Raw genomic sequence first — 10,862 nt, 5'->3', positions numbered from 1 at the left:
GTGTCATGTCAAATAACCATCGATGACTTTAACCAGTGGCGGCTGCTGGTTTTTTAAACAGGGGAAGCCCATTTTACGCATTCATCGTAAAACCTGTAGGCCGGATATCAAAGCATAGAAAGGTGTGCCCCTTTAGCATAGTGAACTAGACAACCCTACCTAGTGGCAGAAAGTATTTTTGCTTGTACATTTCATGTTATAGTCTGGCTTGCCAGGCTAGTGCCTCATATCCTTAATCAAAAATATCAAACATCCAAAAATCACTGGTTATTCAACGAAGAGCCTTGTACATCATACCCTGATATGCAACACAGAGTCTTTAACACAACACCCAGCTGTGCAACACATCCTTGAACATCTTCTGCAACACAGTCTGGAAATTCATAACCAGGTAGGCTATGCAACACACAGAACCTTGAATATTATACCCAGGTATAATCTATAACACAGAGCCCACCATTCTCTTAACATTACTGAACAATATACACACTTCAGATTCATGAACATGAACACTATTTATACACAAATTCTGCCCTCCGCTCCTTTTCCAGAAAATGGTCTGTGACCCTGTCATACCAGCTGGTTGTGCTTTCCAGAGACTTCACCAATTTCTGTTAGCAGCTAGCACTGCAGATCCCAATAAGGCTCAAGCTAGCCTACAACCAGATTGAACTACAAATGAAATAAACGAGTGAATTCACGAATGATCAAACTGATAGAATGGATGAAAGTTAATGGAGCACAACGAGTAATATTTACATTTATTTACAGAGTAATGTACAGAGACATCAATGAGAAGAACCGTTTATATGAAAATAAATTCGGACAGCACTTTAGCACACGACTACACTTTCTCAACATCCGCTAGGGACTGACTGATCATACTTCCGTGTTCCTCGCCGAAGTACCGCCCTCCTCATGTCTTTCAAACACTACGTCCAATAATCCTTTATCAGTCCGGCTTCTTGTCCCTCCCACTGTCTCGTTTAGTCCCAGAGAAGCCCGGCTTCCCTGGAAGTGACAATTTTGTTGATTTTAACCAATAACAACTAGCCAAAATTGGCTGTTCAGAGCCGTCTCGTAGACTGCAACGGATACCCGGCTGCCAGTCAGTGTTGCCAGATACTGCTGACGTTTTCCATCCCAAAATATGTTCAAAATCCGCCAAAATGCACTTAAAACCGCCCAATCTGGCAACACTGCTGCCAGTCCATCGAGCCCATTGATATAAGAAAGGTTACAGCCTGGCAGCAAAGGTGATTCTCGTAGCGAACTGCAAGTTCGTCAGACATCGCTCAAATAAGTTACAGGATAGTAATATGAACATAAATACAATCTTGGGCATATATTATGTTATGCAAGTTATTGTTTTAATGAGAATTCAACGTCGTAGACGCCGCAGTTTGGGGAGAGAATTTTAGGGGAAGCTCGGCTTCCCTTGTTGTCTCTGAGAAATCACCCCTGACTTTAACAGTTTTTCATGTGTAGAAGCCTGAATGCTTTCTGTAGTAGACCATAATAGTTTTGTTAATAATCATTTGTCCAACTGGGCGGCACAGTGGTGTAGTGGTTAGCGCTGTCGCCTCACAGCAAGAAGGTCCTGGGTTCGAGCCCCGTGGCCGGCGAGGGCCTTTCTGTGTGGAGTTTGCATGTTCTCCCCGTGTCCGCGTGGGTTTCCTCCGGGTGCTCCGGTTTCCCCCACAGTCCAAAGACATGCAGGTTAGGTTAACTGGTGACTCTAAATTGACCGTAGGTGTGAATGTGGGTGTGAATGGTTGTCTGTGTCTATGTGTCAGCCCTGTGATGACCTGGCGACTTGTCCAGGGTGTACCCCGCCTTTCGCCCGTAGTCAGCTGGGATAGGCTCCAGCTTGCCTGCGACCCTGTAGAAGGATAAAGCGGCTAGAGATGATGAGATGAGATTTGTCCAACTGCTTATTTATTTTAACTCAGCCAGAAAAGGCATGGAATGTAAAATTTTACATGGCATAAAATGTAAAATTCTAAGAGCAACATTGTCATTTTCATCTAGGTTTCCTTGTGGTACATCCTTCTCGTGGCTTCAGCAGATTTTCATCTCAGTGGCTTGTCTGTGACTTTAGTAAGTGGCCATTATAAACTTGTAGAAACCTTGCACTTTACACACCCATAAACTACACAGTACACACTCTGTCTCACTGTGATTTGTTTTTCAAGGCTGCTCTGCTACGATACCACTTCATACTCTGTGATCATGGATGTCAGATATTCTGAGGACTATTATAACTCAAGTAACTACAGATATATTGGGGGTCCATATTTGACCATTCGTCCTCTTGTTTATTATGATGGCTTGATGATCAGCATCTCCCTCGTCGCTGGTGTGTGTGTGTAAGCCTGCCGCTTTTCATATGGGCTTTTCTTGTTCTTTGCACTCTCCACAAAGAAGGAGGCCAAATTTCAACCTTCATCATCCTCCTCATCATCAATGACTTGGCTGAGCTGCTCCTGAGTGCAATTATAGCATCATATTTAATAGACAGCCTTGTAAAGTCCAGTGCTACAAGATCTTTCAATTCTTCCACTGAAGCGTATTTTACAGATATCAGGATTTTTGTTCGTTTATTTATTACATGTAGAATCAATGGTCTTTTCCTCCACCAGCTTGCGGCTCTGAAGAGCGTGCTTTCGCTCAAACACCAGCTTCGCTCTGCTCATGTCTTCTCTCCTCTCTGCTCCACCATTTCCTGCATCATTCTGTGGCTCATTGTCTTCGGATTGCAGTTCATAAATATGTGGTTCAATGTGATTTTTAGCTTTTTGCCTTGTTGCATTTTAGTCATCACATGCATACTCACTTGCAAAGCCTCTCCTGCATCTGACCACATCAAGCCCAGCTCAGCAGTGCTGATCGTTTCCACATTCACACATCACTTTCTGCACAACAGCTGGCCTTGTGCTTATCTTCAAAAATACCTATGATGGATTTTACTTTGATGAACCAGAGTCACATCTCTCAGTCTATTTGATCAGAGTGATCTCAGACCCCCTGCTGTGTGTACTGGTCTGTAAGGAGCAGCTCAGGGTTCATAAACAGCAAACTCACAGAGACATGAACACTGATCAGAGATCAGTTTGGGGTGAAGACCTGAGTGTTATATGAAGGTATCAGAAAATGCCAGAAATGTCCTTCTGGTTGTCATCATCAGGCAGCTATTGTCTTGAGAATTGTGGATAAAATGGCAGTTTGTAAATGAAAACAGAAGTGAAAACTCTATGACATATCAAACAACAGCAACACCAGGAAAGAGTCTTTTTTTTATTTTTGGTCATTGTAACTGTCTACATTACAACATAGCAAATATTACAGCAGATATTTGCACGAGTGGAATTTAAGCTCCCTCATAGCCAAGATTGAATATAAATTTCCATCAAAATCCTGCTTTGAATTTTTAAGATTTTATTATTATTCTGCACATACAGTATTTATTCTTCCTTAGTGACTGGGATTATGTCTACATTTAAAATTTTTAGTTAATCATAGGACAGGGAGATGGCTTAATTTGGGATTAGGGGATGCTTGAGATGGTTTTTTTTTTAATTGTGAAAAAAATGTGTGTACAGTAGAATTAATTTCATGTGCTTTATGGAGGTTTTCACATTGCCTTCATGGAAATTATAATTATTGTGTTTTAATTAACTTCAATTAACTACAATTGGCTGGCCAGATATTAATTCGTATCATCTTATTCTGCTTGCTATTCACATCGATTCGTATATAACTGTATCCAGGAGGACTCGCTTCATTTAATGCTATATATTCATTTGACTCAATCCATGTTTCAGTTAAACAAAGTACATTAAGCTCCTGATCAGAAATAAGTTCATTAACCATTTGCACTTTAGATGTAAGCGATCTAATATTTAATAGCCCAACCTTTAGATCAAAGGTGCTGGCAGCGGCTGTACAGTCAGTATGATCTAATTTTATATTGATTAGGTTACTGGAACAAACTCTCTGAATATTTCTACTTTTTTGTTGAGCTCGGGGAACAGACACAGTCTCGATGTAGTGGACCCTGAGTGACGACTCTGTGCAGCTAGCAGACAGTCAGTTTAGCCTGTTCGTCTGCTCCCTGGCCTTGGCTCTGGATTGTCAGAAATTAATTAGGCCTGTTCTGAGACTATGACCTATGCTACAGGAAATGAGAGCAGCACCTTCCCGAGTGGGATGGATACCATCCCACCCTAACAGGCCAGCAGTGCCCTCAAAATTAGCCCAGTTATCTATAAAGCCCACACTGTTTTCAGAGCACCACCTGGACAACCAGCAGTTCAGCAACCATAACCTGCTATAAGCTATATCGCCACGCCACATTGGGATGGGGCCAGAGCATACTACAGCATACTACTAGAGCTTGTGAGTACCAAAAACAACTACATCTGGTCTTCCTAGATCAAGAGAAGGCATTCTATAGAGTGGACAGAAACAAGCTTTGGGGGACATTGGAATGGTATGGTGTGAAAGGACAACTCCTTGACAACATCAGAGTGATTTACAACAACAGTCAAAGTGCAGTGCGGACCACATGTGGACTCACAGACTGGTTTAAAGTGGACTCTAAACAAGGCCCAGCAGAGAAAACTCACAGTATGTGAGATGCGATGCCTCCGGAGGGCAGCCGAAAAACCCAGAATGGATAAGATCAGGAATGAAGAGATAAGGAAGACGGTTGGTGCCACTCCTGTCGACCAGTATATAGCACAGCAGCAGCTCAGATGGTTCGGACACTTGATGAGAACACCACCCAACCAGCCAGCCCTGCGGGCCTATAACACCAGGTAGTCTGGCTACAGAGCCAGAGGGAGGCCCCGCCGCAGATGGATAGACGGAGTCAGAGACATTCTCCGGAAACATGGAATGACACTGCAGCGGGCCACGCAGCTAGCAAAGGACCGATATCTCCACCTCCCCACAACGCCCTAGAGGTAGAAGTGGACAGATAAAGGAAGGAAGGAAGGAAGGAAGGAAGGAAGGAAGTACGTCTATGACAAAGATGGAAAGCCCAGTGAAGCAGACTTTAACCTAGAACTAGAAGAAAAAGTCTACAGAGACCAGAAAGGGCCAGACACTCCTCAGTCAGATTAAAGAAGCACTTGAAGCCATGAAAAACAGAAAAACAGAAGGAATAGATGGAATTCCAGCAGAGTTGTTAAATAAGGTGGGAGACAAGGGAATAAGAGAACTCTGCCGAGTTTCCCAAAAGCATCGTAGAACAAAGATCATCATGAAATGGTTGAGCAAGCAGCACAATAAACACTCTCTCCTAGTTAAGATGCCCTTATCGTTAAAAGGCTTTTGGGAAACCGACCACTGCTCAGTCTCTGTCATGAAATGTACAATAAGAGTGAATGGCCAAAGGAACTGTAGTGGTTGTAGACCTGGACCAGTCAAATAAGCACTAAACCTCTAGCTCAGCTCAGAAGAGAGGTAGGCTCACACAAAAAGTTAAAGGAGTTTATAACTTGACAATGTTTTTGCTTATCCCAATAATAGTGCAACTTACACTGCATTAAACATACAAGAAATGAAATAAACAAAAGGAAGAGCTCTTAAAAATAAGAAACAAACATTAAAAAAATGGTTTTAGTTCAGTCCTTTACCCTTGTGTGTGTGTGTGTTGGTTTTTATGGTTTGGCCGGACTTTACACCTGACTTCGTACTGACTCTACGCGGACCTGAGGGGATTACGAGGACCATGCCGATGTCCGCGTAATTCAAAGAGCGAATTCGGGTTCAGCAGTGTCTAAATAGCTGTTTTTCTCTGAAAGTCCCTTTTTACCGCTAACCTGATTTTTGAGTGTATCCCAGTGTATAACACAGCGCACCCTAGAGGCGGTGGCTGAATTGCACTTTCATACACATTCTGATGCATACGGGGCATTTTTGGCGCGCTTCGTTGTGATTGGTTAGTTTTCGGATGTGGGCGGTACCCACTAGGCTGCATGTGGACCTCCGCCCAGACGTCATCATTAAAGGACTTAATATTTCGCTGGGTGATTAACACGCACAGGTAAGTCAAGTCAAGTTTATTGTTAAATATGCTATACATGCTCGACGTACAGCACAGATGAAATTTCAGTCCTCTCTGACCCACGGTGCAAACAGGCAGTGCAATAAATAAAAAATAGAATAATTGAAGTAAACAGTCATCATTGAAATAAACTTATATGTTTATAAATATAGTAGCTTTTTGCTTGAGCAAGTGTTTTTGCAAGTAACAGCAACTTATTGTTGTAAATGAAGTGTTATCATTCGGTCGGAGAGCCAGCGGCACCTGCTGCAGTTTAGCCCGAGGAGATGAGGCAGAGTGCGGCAGGTTATGAGAGGCGAGGCCCGGCTCGTTAAGCCTCACTAAAGACTTATAGTGCAGCAGATTAAGTCAATATTCCAGAAGAATCGTTCACTTTATGATACAAGCACCAAATTTGGCATGAACAATGATTAGGACCCACTTTTTTATTAAAGCCCGTTAGCCGCCTGAAAATCCAAGAGGGCGGCCCCTTTTAAAGATGGCCGCCATATTAAATGGAAAGTAAAGGTTTTCAGTGTAGAAATTGAGTGTATGGACATATTGTGATGTTCTGGGCATCACATTATATACAATTTGGCATGACACACTCATTAGTGCCAAAGCAAATCCAAGACGACAGGTATTTTAAACTCAAATTCTCAGTTTCCATCATAAGTTGATTAGAAATGCGATTTTAAAAAGTAGTAACAGTCCAAGGTCCAAATGATCTTTATCCACGTAAAAATACTGTAATCAATCTCAATTGCTGTTCTTTTTATAAGAGAGTGATGTCAAAGCACAACCAGGGCACACTGGTGACATCATTGCTGAGAGACTCAGCATGGGGTTCGGTGTCAGCTAAGTACTATACTCACTAGTTGTAGTGTACTAACTGTAGGAATAATCAGATCTAATCAGCCCTGTATATACACCAACTAGTAGGCCTAGTCTAGATAGTTGTAGTATTATAGTTAGATATCCGCACCTGAATTGACAGGATGTGCCTACGCGGGATAGCCGAGCCAAGGGTAATGGGGCTTTAATTACCCAGATGGTGTACAGATCACAGGGGACTTAAATGGCACTGGATGAACGATCGGGCTAGGTGTAGAGCACTGATGTTTGAACCTAGTTGTATCCCATACTTCAATGTGCTTAGGTATTTTCACAGTTTTTTACGGTTGGGTGGTAAAAGGATAGCCCCTCGGCCTAAACCGTCACACAAAATGTCCACTTCCAATCTGCTGAGTGGTGTATCTCAAACTGACTGGACAAAATGTTTTTGTCAGACAGATAAAAAGGAAGAATTGAAAACTTCTCCAACACATTATCCTTGCAGTCTTGATGGTTATTCTATGATTGCCACAAATTTACCACTCTTTCAAGCAATTAATCAGCTGCCAATCAGGTTAGATGTGTCACGATTGGATGATTGAGGTGGTACTGAAGACACACTGCGAAGGAATAATGCAAAATATCACCAAAGCTGCCGTTTGATGTTCAGTAACAGCAAGCTTGAGCGTGCAAGAAAAAGGGCAGCAGGCATCCAAAATGACCCTGATGAGGGACACTCGAAGAACTACCCTTGAAGTGTAGCAGTGTTTCCTTTGTGAAAAGATGGACCCTGTGTCTGAACTACGGCAGGCAATGACTATGCAGCTGAATGACAGACTCAATAAATGTGCTCGTAACCTGAGTGATGGTAAACTTCTCATGATGTGATGTTGTGTCAGCCTTTCGTGGCAAAGGTAAAAAGACTGCATGGCAAACCTGGGAGTTATGCCCTGAAGTGTCTCATGTCTTTCAGAAACTCAGCCAGTACCCACCAGTAACAGATGACGCAGATCTCAACATGCTTGTGAAATTTGTCATCACTATGTACAACAAGAACAGCACTGCTGATGGGGTTGATGATGCAAGACTTGACGTTTGCCCGGAAGCAATGGTCTTATGATGCCATTCCACCCACAAGGGCATCCCTTGTACAGCATGTGAAGCGTGCCACTTATCAAGCTGCCTGCATATGGGCCCAAGCAACTTTATGTCAAATGCATACAGAGAGCCCAGCCAACTGGGGTTGGCGAAAAGAAGGTGAAATTTTGAAAATAGTTTGGACAACACTCCCACCAATAGCCTAGAGCTGTCAACAGTTGACAAATGCAGGTGCAAGACTGAATGCTTTGGAAGGTGCAAATGCTACCGCTTTGGCATTAGATGTACACACCTGTGTGCCTGCAAATATGATGATTCATTTTAGTTGCAATCTATGCAATTTGCCATTCCAAGACAATACTCTACCACCTAGCCCGATATCGTGTCAAATTCAGTGCCAAAATACACTATTTATGCAATTCATTTGTTTTTTATCTTCATAATATACCACAATTTAGAATTTCTAAATGCAGAACTGAATTTCCCATACTCAAAAAACTATTTTTAGACACCAAGATCATTAAAAATGGATTATCCGATCATAATGGAGACAAAAAACACACAGAAGGGCGGCCATCTTGGAAAATGGCGGCCATTTTTTTTTTTTTTTTTGGCGTGGCTAACGGGCTTTTTTTAGGTAAAGTAGGTCTAGAAGAAGATTTGTGCCAAATTTCATGCTTGTATCACAAATGGCCCTTTTCCACTACCCTTTTTCAGCTCACTTCAGCTCGCTTCAGCTCACTTCAGCCCGACACGGCTCGCGTTTCGACTACCAAAAACCAGCACGACTCAGCTCGCTTCAGCCCTGCTTAGCCCCTAAAACTTGCACCGTTTTGGAGTGGGGCTGAAGCGAGCCAAAGCGAGCCGAGTGAGGCTGGGGGCGTGAGCAGACACTCCCCTGTGCACTGATTGGTGAGGAGGAGTGTCCTCACATGCCCCGCGAGCGCGCTGGGATCTGTAAACACCGCAAACCCGGAAGGAGAAGAATTACGAATTACGAGAATTTCTGAAGCCTTATGCGCCTCGCCTCATCTATACGCTCTTGCCAGTATCTGTCCGCGTTGTCGGTGACAACAAGCCACAGCACCAAGACCAGCAACACTAACGACTCCATGTTTATTGTTTACTATTCGGGTCGTGAGACTACCGCTTAAAAGATCACTGATGTCACTGTTTGCGCTGCTTAACGACATCACCTGACGTCCACCCACTTTCGCTAACTCCACCCAATGTGTCCACCCACTTCCAGCCAGCACGGTTCAGCGCGGTTGTAGTCGAAATGCAACTCCAACAGCCCCGCTCAGCCCTACTCAGCACGGCACGGCTCAGCCCGACTCAGCCGCGTTTGTAGTGGAAAAGCGGCAAAAGTGAATGATTCTCAGGGTTTTTTCTAGAAAAATTTAGTATGAGGGCGCTCACCATGGCGAGGGAGCGAAGCGGGGGGGGGGGGGGGGTTGTTCCCCCCCCGCCATGCAAAGCCTTTGAAAAATGCTCCAATGGGTCATTCTGAGGCTATCTGAGAGGGAAATTGTAGCAAATTGTCTGTCAACATTGAAAAAGAAAAGTAATCTTCTTCTGACCCGGACAGTCTTTGGCTTTCTTCCACTTCGTGCCGCGGGATGACATCTTTAAATGCCCAAGTGTCAACAAAAACAACTCGCGAACTACTTCTGTCAAAAGCTCCCGCGCCGGTGGGTGAAAGGTCATTCAGTCTCGAGAAATCTCGCTCTACAAGTCAGCTGACCTTGTATGTAACCCATGTCAAATCTCGAGAGAGCAGCCGCGACAAGTAAACAACTAAACAACATGGCGCCTCAGTCTGGAAAACGCCAATTCGGATTGTTTTTGCACCGTCTGGCGGTGTATCTACTATGATTGGAATATTTTTGGAGCAATTATAACGTATTTGATGATCAGACACATTGTCACGTAGTGTTGCTGGGATGTTTTCACGGAGTCGGTAAGGGGCGCACGCCGAGAGTAAGAGGGCGCAGCCCCCCTGTTCCCCTGTTTAGACGAAAGCCTGATTCTTACACTAATCTGCTGCACTATTACACTCCTGGCTGTTAAGAGGACAGCAGGTAGAGAAGGCAACAGAGGCAATATTACTGCGCAGCTCAGGTTTGGTTTTCTAGATTGAAAAAGAAAAATGGTAAGAAAGGAAATTTAATATAGCACAGCTGTTTTTTCTTGCTTGTGATAAGCTAGCTAGGCTAAGTCTAAGAAAAATTGAAGCAAGATGTTTTACACCTGTAGTTTACAGGTTTTATAAATATCAACTGGCCTGTGTATTATCAAGTATACACAGTATATTAAGCACTATGGTGTAGTCGATGTAGATTTCCATGTAAAGATGCACAACTGTTTTAGTGACACAGGTTGGAAAGGATAACATTAATACCAGTGTGCAACTTTGATGCATTCATGTAATTTCCTAAATGTCATCAATAAGATCTTTTTGTAGGTCTGCTAGTGTACATAACTAAATAAGTAAGATGACAGCCTGTTCCACATAGGTTATTTGCCTGATATTAATTGGTATTATAAACCTATCAACATAAAAGTAAGGGGAAACAATGCTACAGGTATCTGGTGTCATGCAGAGTGTTAGGCTACGTTCACACTGCAGTCTGAAGTGACTCAAATCCGATCTTTTCGCCCATATGTGACCTGTATCCGATCTTTTATTGACAATATGAACGACACAGATCCGATTTTTTCAAATCCGACCCAGGCCATTTGGATATGTGGTCCTAATTCTGATTCCTATCCGCTCTTTTCATATGTGACTTCAGTCTGAACCGCCAGGTCGCATTCATCCGACTTACATGTCATCAACAAGCCACAAACGTCACTATTCTGCGCTGAAGTAGGCGGC

The sequence above is a fragment of the Neoarius graeffei genome, chromosome 3 (genome assembly GCF_027579695.1).
Source record: "Neoarius graeffei isolate fNeoGra1 chromosome 3, fNeoGra1.pri, whole genome shotgun sequence".
Taxonomy (NCBI): Eukaryota; Metazoa; Chordata; class Actinopteri; order Siluriformes; family Ariidae; genus Neoarius; species Neoarius graeffei.
Note: the sequence above shows the minus strand (reverse complement) of the source record.